Source organism: Lagenorhynchus albirostris, chromosome 5 (genome assembly GCF_949774975.1).
Source record: "Lagenorhynchus albirostris chromosome 5, mLagAlb1.1, whole genome shotgun sequence".
In the NCBI taxonomy this organism is placed as follows: domain Eukaryota; kingdom Metazoa; phylum Chordata; class Mammalia; order Artiodactyla; family Delphinidae; genus Lagenorhynchus; species Lagenorhynchus albirostris.
The window spans coordinates 74,978,120-74,990,451 of record NC_083099.1 but is presented as its reverse complement, the minus strand read 5'-3'; the positions used below and the strand labels follow the sequence as shown (position 1 = coordinate 74,990,451).

At 43.6% G+C, this 12,332-nt stretch overlaps 1 protein-coding gene across 1 annotated transcript in view; it reads right to left on the bottom strand.

Moving 5' to 3' along the window:
• Window positions 1-11,201, bottom strand: part of ZNF148 (zinc finger protein 148) — a 155,472-nt gene extending 144,271 nt beyond the window's left edge. Inside the window, exon 1 of the mRNA XM_060149302.1 lies at window positions 11,147-11,201. The gene's annotated coding sequence lies outside the window, so the exon portion shown is untranslated. The remainder of the gene's footprint in view (window positions 1-11,146) is intronic.
• Between the last annotated feature and the right edge of the window lie 1,131 nt (window positions 11,202-12,332).

Genomic DNA, 12,332 nt, shown 5'->3' with positions numbered 1-12,332 from the left:
TAATTAACTTCTGAGTATTCACCCACTACCCAAATGTTCCAATTAAGTCAGGGCCCCAGCTACCCAAATACGCCAAATATCTTCTCTGGATCTTCAGTATTCACAGTGACTCCATATTGGTCCTTCTTTGAGACAGTCTCCCTGAAATCTCAGTGTTTTTAATGTGGGTGGAGGGGTTGCTCCCAGGTTACAATTGGCAACATCTGGAGATATTGTTGGTTGTCACAACTGAGTGGACACTACTGGCATCTAGTGGGTAGAGGCCAGGGACACTGCTAAACATTCTACAATGCATAGGACAATCCCCCAAAACAAAAACTTATCCAGCCCCAAATGTCAGCTGTGCTGAGGTTGAGAAACCCTGGCTAGATATATGAGTTGATTATGCTTACATCTTGAACTAGAACAGCAAGGTGTGAAAGCTCTGGAATTAGACACAGCTAGATTCAAATCTGAGCTCTTCCACTTACCCCATTCTGTGACCTTGTGCAAGTTTCTTAACCTCTCTGAGCCTTAGTTTCCTCAGCTAATTATCACTCTAATATACATACGTATGTATAATCATCTTATATATATATATATATATATATATATATATATATATACCTAAAATCATCTAATATATAATGTGGCATAGTGACTGACACATAGTAAATATTCTAATATTAGATCACATAAACATAGTTGATAATGATATCCTAATAAAAATAATACCTTAGAGGGTTTTTTTTAAAGTCAGTTTTATTGAGTTAATTTACATAGGGTAAAATCATCCTTTTCTTAGTATACAGTTCAATGAGTTTTGACAAATGTACACAATTGTGTAACCACCACGCAATCATGATATTGAACAGTTTTATCACCCCCAAATTCCCTCATAACCCTTTGTACAAATTCCCCACCACACTGATCTACTTTCTGTACCTATTGGGGGGTTTGGCTCTTTTAAAACATCATATAAATGGAATTGTAGAGCATGTAGCCTTTGAGTCTGGTTTCTTTTGCTTACATAATGCTTTTGCAATTTATCTATGTTTTTGCACGCATCAGTATCCTTGGTCCTTTATATTGCTGAGTAGTATTTCATTGTTTGGATGTGTCACAGTTTGTTTATCCATTTACCAATTGATGAACTTTTTATTGTGGCCAATTTTTTGGTTATTATGAACACAGCTGCTGTGAACATTAGCATACAGGTATTTCTGTGGACATCGTTTTTATTTCCCTTGTAACTGACAAGTTTAATACCAGGAGTGAGGCTTCTGGGTGCTGTGGTAAGTGTATGTTTAACTTTGTAAGAAGCAGCCAAACTGTTTTCCAAAGTGACTTTGTCATTTTGCATTGCTAGCACGTGATGTTGTCAGTTTTTGTTTTGTTTTATAATTTAATTTTAGTCTCAAAAATAGGTAGTGGTATCTTATTGTGTTTTTAATTTGCATTTTCCCTAATAACTAGCAATGTTGAGTTCCTTTGTTTTGACTTCATGTTTTAACATACAGATGATTTTGGATGCTTTAAATGTCACATAAACTATATTAGCTGGGTAGAAATAAACAACATGTTTATACTGACAAGAATTAAATGCATGCCTTCTCTCCACCCCACCATCACCAAAGTGACTGCTTCCCCATTTCCCATAAGAAAAGAAACGTCTGGTTTTGTACACTCTAGCAACCCAGAGCTGCAGCCAATCTGCGTCATCCTCACTGTGTAATTAGAGGCTGGAGGTGCCCACGTGTCTCATTTTTAGGATGCTGTGGGCTACATTTGGCCCAGATTAGGTTATACTTTAGGCATTTCACTGCATATCTCTTTTTCCCCTCAATGTTCTGGTTCTCAGAAGGCTCTTAAAAGAACAAACAGCTCAACTAACACACCACTGTAAAGCAATTATACTCCAATAAAGATGTTAAAAAAAAAAAAGAACAAACAGCTCTGGGTTGGAGTGAAGAGTCTCCCTCTCTGAGGACAGTGGGGTGATAGAGACTTCCCTCAGGCACGCTCTCTAAAGAAGGAAAGGAAGGAAAAACAAGCCCCACTGGCCCTTGAGGGCGCAGTGTCTTAGTCTCAAACCCAGCCACAGCATGCTGCTTCACATACTAAAATCGTCTGTCCACAAGAATTCTGTTTGTTTCACCAAGTGGACATTGTCCTGCCCTCCCTTCTTCTCACATGGAACCCATCACCATCACCACTTTTCCTTGCTCTCCTAGTTATGGTTGCCAGAGAAAATAGAGGATCCCCAGTTAAATTTGAATTTCAGATAAACAACACATAAATTTTTGGTATAAGTATACCCCACATAATATTTGGAATCTTCTTCCACTGCCAATGTTGGAGGCACTAGCTTATTTTTATTAAGGGAGTCAAGGTCTTACTTGGGGAGAGAACCAAGAACATACTTGATTTCTTTTTAGCTCTATGCTTGTTCTTCTCCCCCTCCAAGAGGCAGGCTATATAGACAACTACTTATTTTCTCCACCACTGCATCAGTTAGGGGACTTCAGAAGCATAAAAGACCAGAGCCAGATGGCAATGACGTACCTTTCAGTAGCAATTCCTGTTTAAAAAAAAGGAAAGCTCCTTCTGGGCTGGCTCTGTGTACAGTCAGATGAAAAACTGACCACCCCACTTGTTCAACACAGCATGGCTGAGGAAGGAAGGAGGCCAATCCTTATTAAAGGGTCACTTAAACTCATTTCTGGGATCAGCCTGATATAAATACATTCATTTAATGTTAAACTTTTTGAGTCAGTGCACTGCTAGCAAACCCACTAAGAGTGAGCTTCTCCTGCAGAGAAGGGCACAAGCAACATCAAACCCTTTAGCCTCTCGTATAAGGTTAACAGGAAAATATAAGTAAATATAAATATAAATAAAAGTAAATGGAATAAATGCCATTTTTAAAATAAGAGGAAAAAATGTATTGACTACCTCCTCTGTCCAAGTTCCCTATGTGCATTACCTGAATGCATCCAATTTTTTTACTTAACATACTTGTGGGCTGGGTGTCATGAAATTCTGAATAGTTAATTTCCCCAATGCTAGTGGAGTAGCTTGGATTTTTATTAGGATCAGTCTGATTCTAGAATTAGGTCTCCCTACTAATCCACATGAGTCTGACAACCATAATTACCCGAGAGAAGGAAAAAGAAACTTCCCAGTGAAAATGCTCGGTAATGTATGGGAATTCTCACAATGAATCAGCCCCACAGTACAAGGCCTATGATCCAACAGCCAAGCAGAACCCACGCAGGCAGCTTTGACAGTGACATGAAGGATGGGCTCCAGGTGCCACAGCCGTGGATAATTTAAGCCCCTTCATTGGAGCTCCAGTGAAGGGCCAGGACAGGAGACTGGTGTCAAGTCATTGACACAAAGGGAAATAAAACTATCTTGTAACTTCCAGAGACCAGGGCAGGGAGGAGATCAGGAATCCAGGCAAGCGAAGAAATCCAATCATGTTTCCAGCCACCAAAGCACCATGAGTGACTGTGACTCTGAGGTAACGTCTGGGCCAACCACAGCTTGGTCCTGTGGCCTGGGACCTGTGTCCTCAGGTGTGATGCCAACAACAACAAGAGTTAACATTTACATGGCACTGTCCAGGTGCCAGGCTCTGCTCTAGGTGCTGCACAACTTTTAACCCATTCAATCATCACAATAGCCCTTTGAGATAAGTACTCTTATTATCTTCCTTTCATCCTTGAGGAAATGATGGCACAGAGAGGTTAAGTAACTTGCCCAAGATCCCTCAATGAGTAAGTGGCAGAACTGGAACTCAAACAGAACAGTCTGGCTCCAGAGCCTGTGCTCTTAACCATCACACCATACCACTGTGTGCTAAGTATCTGCACCTGTCCACGAGGCAGACCAAGGCAGTGCTGGTAAATTCTGAGGAAAGGATTGCAATTAGCAGTTGGGATCAGCTTTCCAAAGGAGGGCACTGAATATAGAGGAGAAAGTCAGTGGAGAAAACCATGGTGAAAAGAGGGATAGAGAAGGGAAAGCCACAGAGGTAGACAAAGAAGGAACAATCAGAGAGATGGGAAGGGAAGCAGGACTGTGCAAAAGCTAGGCGAGCGCAAGGAGGACAAAGTTGCAGGAAGACAGGTCATCCACAGTGCCCAGTGCTGCAGAGAGATCAACAAGGGTGGGGCCTGAGAAACAGACACTGGAATTGACACTTTGAAGCTTGTGTTGATGAAGGTATGGGTTATTCTTGAAGGATACATACTTGGCTGCTGTAATAAAGGCCAAAATAACAGTGCGAAGCATACTTTCCCCTCATATAACAGTCCAGCATAAGCAGCTCCAGGCTAATGTGGCCCACCATCTCAGCTTGGTGCGTGAGGTTTCTATCTCAGGTCTAAAAGTACAGTTCCTGTCATTCCTCCACAGTCTAGGCAGCATAAAGGTTAAAAGCTTCATGGAAAACGTACCCCTTCCTTTCAAGGGGATGGTCCAGAAGTTATGAACCTGGCAACACCTAGCTGCAGGGGAACCTGGAAAATGCAGTCTTCAGCCGGGAAGTTTGGTACTCAGCTAAAACTGATGGGTTCTATTTCTAAAGGAAGAAAAAGATGACAGACATTGGGACATAACTCTCTACCACAGAGGTCACTGGTCACCTTTGCAGTTAGTTTCATCTAGTGGGCTATAGGGAGTTCACAGGGAGAGGATGCAGTGAATAGAGAGGAAGAAAGACTATGTGAGAAGATTAGTGGTCACTGGAAATAGAGAAAAGAGATGGAGTTTGAGGAGTAGCAGAATAGAAAGATGGTCTGTACAAAAAGGGGGGAACTAGGGCTTCCCTGGTGCCGCAGTGGTTGAGAGTCCGCCTGCCGATGCAGGGGACGCGGGTTCGTGCCCCGGTCCGGGAAGATCCCACATGCCGCGGAGCGGCTGGGCCTGTGAGCCATGGCCGCTGAGCCTGCGCGTCCGGAGCCTGTGCTCCGCAACGGGAGAGGCCACAACAGTGAGAGGCCTGCGTACCGCAAAAAAAAAAAAAAAAAGGTGTGGGGGGAACTAGGTATGTTTATGGAGAGCAGAAAAAAATCAAGAGGGAAGAGAGAGACCAGATGCTGAAGAGATCAGCCTTGGACACTTCTTTCTTTGAAACAAGAGGGCAGGAGAAGACAGTGAGTAAAGATGTACATTTCAATGTGGAGAGTAGGGAAGTTGAACAGGCATGGGTTCATGTGGCCCCGACGCCAGCCATGTAGGTGAGATCATCCACCTCCATAACTGTGTGTTTCCAAATATGAAGGCTGCCGGGAGCTTACAAAACGTAAGGGTGATGCCTCATGTGCTTGTCTACTGTCCTGTCGCCTGTCTCTCAGGGGGACATTAGTAACTACGCGCTATCGCTCTCCTACAGAGTTAGAAACCTACACAGAGCTCCTTCTCACCTGGAAAGCCAAATAGACACTGTGGATACAGAGATGGCCCCCAATAAATATCTGTTAAATCAGTGAATAAATGAATGGGTGAATAAGCAAATGAACAAACACATTTCACGACTCCGAATAGCTGCATATGCCAGAACATTTAAATTCCTCTTCAAGCAGCGTAATTCCTTACAGGCTGACGTTCGTTTCAACAGATTCCATTTCCAAACCTGCTTCCTTCTTCTCTAAAACATGAGAAGGATACATCCCCTGGAATTTCTGAGATGTTGTGGATATTATTAGGCAATATCTATCCAGGTTTTTGTTTGCGCTGTTAGAGGAGCTCATGAGGATCCACTCCAGCTAAATGTTGACTCCTTCCAGTTTAAAGAAATAGCACCAAGAATAGGCTGCTTTTTCCCCAAGAGGAAAATATCTTTCCATGGAAGTTCTTTGCATGTATTTGTTTCCAATTGCCATAATGTCATATTGTTTCAGATGTCAGGCCAGCCATGTCAGAACTCAAGAATCCAGATATTTCAGACGAGGAAACTGCCCCTCCCCTCTCTCCCTCACCCTCAGTTTTTACAGTTAATTGTTCATCATCTCTACTTTGTATTTCAAGAGATTACTTCTAGGAAGATGGTGAAATTAACAGGAGAAAATCAGATCAGAAGTGGCTGTATCAGCCATCAAGTCCCCACAAAATCAGAAAGTCTTTCATCATGAAGTTATTGTACGTGGTAATGTGTTGAGGATTAAACAAAATGACAAAGTGCTAGTGGCTGCTGCCTGCACTGGTGTCAACATAGGTTCAGAAGCCTCTTGCTGTAGGATGGTCCCAACCACATGACCACTTGAGACACTGCCCTGAGTTTTTTCTGAAACAAGCCCATTCTGTTGGTGAGTCACAGAACACCTTCACTGTAGAGGGAGAATCTCCAAGTTCAACTATTAAAATTGAAGAAATTATAAGCAAGCAGAACGATTCCCTCACTTCTAATAACAATTCCTCTTTCTTGCTCCAACATGAGGAAACAGTGTGCTAGCTTTTATCCTCACCTCCAGATTGCCAGCTCCCCAAGCAGCCCCTACCTTCTGAAGGACAAAGCTGCCTCTGGTTTTCTACCCTTGGAAATCTCCCTTAACTTGTCTCTCTCCAAGACAAGATATTCTTTGAAGCCTTCTTTAAAGCCCAGACTCTCTGGCACGAGACAGAAATAGGGGTGCAAGGGACGTGAAATAACTGTCCTCTTCCTTCTCCAGGAAAAGTGGCTTTTGGTGAATATATTTAGGCACCACCTCGCCTCCTCCGTGCTCTGCTTGAACACTGAGCTTCCCACTGTTCTTGGCAGGGGACAGGGCACTAACACCAATACCCACTGTTGGTCTCAATCCACCCCTGCCTTCCGGATTACTCCACTAGCTCTGGGGGACTACCAGTCCTCCCATATCACTTTTGTTTGACATCAGAGCCTCTGACTTCTCAGCTCACATGCCAGAGCGGCCAACAGGGTTCTTCCTGCCCAGGGCACAGGGAGCACTGTCCTACCTTGCTATTCCTTCTTTTCCATCTGTGATCTCCCTTTTCCCATGCTACAAAGACACCACACAGAGCAGACCACACATTTTCAACATGTTTACTAAAGAAAATTAAAGGAGTGATTGTACTAAAATTACAAAGTAGCATTTGTGTATAATCCTTGGTTACAAATCAGTGCTAAATCCTGTCCATCCTTCTCTGATCACGCAGTTATAGTCACCCAAGATTTGTGCCTCTCCCAGGTCTATCTCAGACTATGCCAGACAGTCCCCATGCTGACCCGGTCTGGGTCCGTCCTCCTCTTGCAATTACAGAGAAGCTAGACTGTGGTGGTCTTGTGTCTGAATCTTGCCACTTGATGCACCTGATATTTCATACCCTGTGTTTAGTCCTGGGTGTCATCGTTTAAAAAGCATATTGACAAACTTGAGAGAACAACCAAGTGGTGAGGGATCTGAAAGCCATCTTACACCCAGAATGGTCAGATAAACTGAGGACATGGGCTAGAGAAGAGAGGTCTTGGGGAGTGGACATGGCTGTCCTAGAGACTGATGAGACACCTTTGCTGCTTTCAGCCCAACCCAAAGATGTGCCTTTCTTACACTAACTCAGCTACACTAAAGGGGTTCAGACTGTTCTAGAAAACAGTGTTTCTTTATCTAAACTGTTCTAGCAGCAATGTTCCTTCCAGCAGAGATGTTCCACACAAGATTCGTGTGCTGGGTGAGGGCTGGCCTTCCAACTCCATAGTTGTCTATGTCTATGGAGAACACAGAGAGAGGGTCCAGAGGTTTTCGGTTACTATAATCCTCTTAAGCCTTGCTGCCTGTTTGACACTAGACATCAGTCAGCTTTCACCTATTATTGTTAGCTTTTGAAATTCTGACACGCTCTCCAGGAGTTTAAAATATTCCCTTCTACAGGACGGCACAGCTTGCTAGCTTTAAATTTCAAACTTCAAAGCTGCTTTGGAAATTAAAATTTGCTTTTACAATTTTAAAGGTCTCTAGTCACAAGAAAGGTGACTTGAACTTTGGAAACTGGCTTTTGAAATGTACACCTATTGACCAATTTAGTGGTGAGCTTGGAAGTCCCTCTGCCAGCAGCCTGTTTAACTTACCTTTGTCCTCTGGTAGGTCAGCCCACCTCCTGTCTGGAGCAGACTACAGCAGTGGTTCCCAACTGGGCTGGGATTGGGTCAGGCATCAGTCATTTTTTTAAATTCTTTGGGTCATTCTAATGTGCAGCTAGGGGTGAGAAGTTCTGTTCTTGAAGGTTTGAGAACTGCCATTTTAAACCATGTTCCTCTCAGACATCATTTTAGAACAAGCCAGTTTGCTTACGTTCTAGAAACTTAACAGTGTTATCATATCGCAAAACACCATTCCGGAATCAATGGATGAATTCTTTTTATCTGTTGTCCTGACTCTCAGAGGACCTCGTGCCTCAGGTCCACTAGACCCAACTATGATGGTGGAGTGAGAGTGGAGTGGAGGTTGAGGGATGTTTTTATATTTCTAATGACAAAATTCCGGGGCGGTGCAGGGGAGGGTGCTCAAGCTACACTCACCTACAGGTGTTTTGAGAGTTTCTCTTGGGTACCCCTTGCTAACACACAGCCTCCCCAGGCCTGAACAAAAACATCTTTCTCTGAAGCTTCCACAGTCTCAGACAAGACAGCATTGCTTTAAGGAGGCTTTTGACATGCTGATTCACAGCTGTTTATAGTCAAGAATAGCTACCCACTGGGGAAATCACATCTGTGCTATTGGAATAAAACTGCCCACAGAAGTTGATGAGCCAGCAGACTCATCCTTTTGGATGCTGCTAGATCCCTGTCATCCCCACACAAAAGTAAACTCTATGAAGGCACAGATCCCATGGGTCTTCTACACCCTTGTGACCTCAAAGCCTAAACAACATCTGACATGAAGGGGGTGCTCAAGGAATGTATTCAATGGTTGTATAAATGGATAATGAATCAAATGTCAATCAGGGCCCAGAGAGAACGCCAGAGACTATCAATATTATGTAAAAATAAATGAGTAAAGGGACTTCCCTGGTTAAGAATCCTCCTGCCAATGCAGGGGACACGGGTTCGAGCCCTGGCCCAGGAAGATCCCATATGCCGCGGAGCAGCTAAGCCTGTGCACCACAACTACTGAGCCTGTGCTCTAGAGCCCATGAGCCACAACTACTGAGCCCACGTGCCACAGCTGCTGAAGCCTGCACGCCTAGAGCCCGTGCTCCACAGCGAGAGAAGCCACCGCAGTGAGAAGCCCGTGCACCGCAACGAAGAGTAGCCCCAGCTCACTGCAACTAGAGAAAGCCTGCATACAGCAACGAAGACCCAACGAAGCCAAAAATTTTTTTAAAATTTTAATAAATTTATATAAATAAATAAATAAATGAGTAAAATATTTATTTCCAGATTCTGGTTTCCCTAGAGCATCACAGAAATGCTCAGATACTAGCAGAGGAGGACCTTCTGGACAACTTTACACATTAACTTAGGGAGGGACAGACAAAGACGGCTCAACCTATATGAAGCCTTAGATCTACTTCTAAATGACCAGCCCAAATGCTCTCATTGCCAAGAGTTCCCCAACCTCCACCCCCTTCAGCCTGAGCATCAAGAAGCACCCCTCCACAGAGCTGCCTCCCCCAACTCCGGGATCCCCTGATATTAGCCGTACTAACTGACTGCACCCCCAGGGAGGGCCCCTCTCAAATCCACTCCTTGTGCCCCAGGTCTCAAGCCCGACCCCTCACACCCTTGCATAACTCCAGTTTTACCAATCGTAGAACACCTTGCCCTGCCCAGCTGGGTGATGCATCACCAAGCCCTTTTCCTCCTCCTCAGAAGCAGCTTAGAAAATCTTTTACAATTTTTCTTTTTGTGTGCGTGCCTCAAGAAATTAGAACTAGGCTTGTCCAGCCCTGCCAGTGTTCGCAATCATCTGCTGGAGAAGCATGCAAATTTGAGGGAAAAAAGCCAAGCAGCTGCATTCTCCCAATCCCCAGGGCCCTAGAACACACCCCACAGAGAGTATAAATCATTTCTTGGAATATGGAATGTGGGATTGAATGAAGAGATTCTGACCTAACCACCTTTCTCCTGGGCTCTCACATCATCCTCCCACCCCCAGAAGCAGCCTGGGTATAAAGGGAAGTGTTCACATCCATTGCTTTTGAGTTTCCCCGTGAGCCTGGCCACCGACCACATGACTTGGCAGAGCCTAACAGTTTTCCCTGAGCCTCTGACTGGTACAATAAGGAATTTTTACTTTGAGGCTCAGTCAGCTTTCTGATGAAAAGAATTCACTATGTCTCAGTATAAGCACTGCCTGTATCAAAATGCACACATGGAAAAATCAGGTGCTTGCACTCAATAGTTCATGTGTTGGATCTCTTGTATTTATCACATTCTCTGGCTGAGATTCAAAATGAGGGATTAAATGCTGGTGACCTGGGAGCTAGCATCATCAGTGGCTCTAGAAAAGTCCACTCTATGATGTATTATTTAGACTGGGAAGATTGTTCCCTATGGACCACACCTCTAAGGATGTGCATCTTAAATGAAGAAGGAAATATTCAAGCAGCTCAATCTGTAACAATAACCTGTGATTGTTAACTACAGTTTAATGCTTTAAGAAGAGCAGCGTTCCAATTTCTAATCAAGGGGGCATTGTTACTGATAATAATTATCCCCTCTGTGCTTATCCCTCTCTTTGAAAAATGCATCTTATACAGGGTGGAAAGTGATCACTTGTTTAGGAAACTTCACTCTGTCCACATTATCACAAACACTGGGAGGTTCACATAAATGAGATGGAGGGATTAGGACTGAGAGGCAGACATTACATTTAAAGTAGCACCTGGTTAGCAGCCGCCTGATGGAACTCTCCCCACCCCCAAAATACATGCAGACACAGAAAAAGACTAAAACCTCTAAGTCATCCAGGGATTTAAAAAATACTCATCTGACAAGCACTGAATAGTCACTGCTTTCAAGGAATTTCTGGTCTAGTCACTAAACCAAATTCTGTCTTAGTTAACTATTGCTGTGTTACAAATTACCCCCAAAACTAAGGGGCTTAAAACTTTATTTTCTCACAGTTCCTGTGGGTCAGAGTCCAAGCATGGCTTAGCTGGGTCACTAGCTCTGGGCCTCTCTTCAGGCTCAACAAGACTCACTTCCTCCCTCACTCACATGGTTGTTTATGGGATTCAGCTCTTCACTGGTGGTCGGACTAAGGATTCCTTGGTTCCTTGAGATATGGGCTTCTCCACAGGGCTTATCACAACCTGGCAGCTTCTGAGGAGTTTTAATACTAAAACAGAATGGAGTAAACCTGGAGACAAGCAGGAATGTTCCAAATTCCCCACCCGTTCCCCACTCACAGCTGATCTGAGGAGTATCTTAAACGTTTCATGCCTACCCATCTGCATCTAGACATCCTTCTTCCTTCCTTCACTGATTCATCCATTCAACTAATATTTAGGGGCTCTCTCTATGTGCCAAGAGCAATTTTAGGTAGTGGGAATACAGCATAAGAATAAGACACATTTCCATTTCTTAGGGAGTTTACATTCTAGTAGAGAAAACAAATAACAAATAAGAAATGTACAGTATATCAGAAGACAGGTGTTATAGAAAAGATACGGTGGGCTAAATGGGAGAGGGAGTGCTGAGGGCTGTGTATGCATGTGTGATTAGAGGTTATAATGTGACATTTGAGCAGAGAACTGATAGGTAAAAGTCTTCGGGCGGCAGTGTGCTTGGCATATTCAAGGAACAGCAGTAAAGTCGGTGGGACTTAAGCAAAGTCAGTGAGGCAGAGAATAGCAAGACAGAAGGTCAGAGAGCTGGTTGAATCATGGAAAGTAGTGGAGCTCACTGCACAATAATTTTAACGGCTTTGTAAGTCATTTTAAGACTTTGGGTTTTACTCTGATGTCGGATACAGTGGGCAGATTTGGACAAGAGGAGTAACATGATTGGATGTAAGACCACTTGGTTGCTAGGTTTAAAAAGAAATGGTCTGTGGGGCAAGGTTGGAAGCTGGGGGACCAGTTGCAAAACTATGGAAATCATCCAGGCAAAAGTAGTAAAAAGAAACTGGATTCTGGTTCTATTTTAAAGGTAGAATAAATAGGATTTAATGAAAGAATGAATTTTGGATGTGAGCAAAAAAAGAGGCATTAAGGACAACTTCAAAGTTTTTGGCCTGAGCAACTGGTGCCATTGGTAGGGAAGAGGAACACTGTGGGAGGAGTAAGATGCGGACGGTTCAGAAATCAAGAATTCTGACAGGACCAGAACAAAGAATCCTAAAATTTATACAGACCCACAAAAGACCCTGAACAGCCAAAGCAATCTTTAGAAAAAAGAGCAA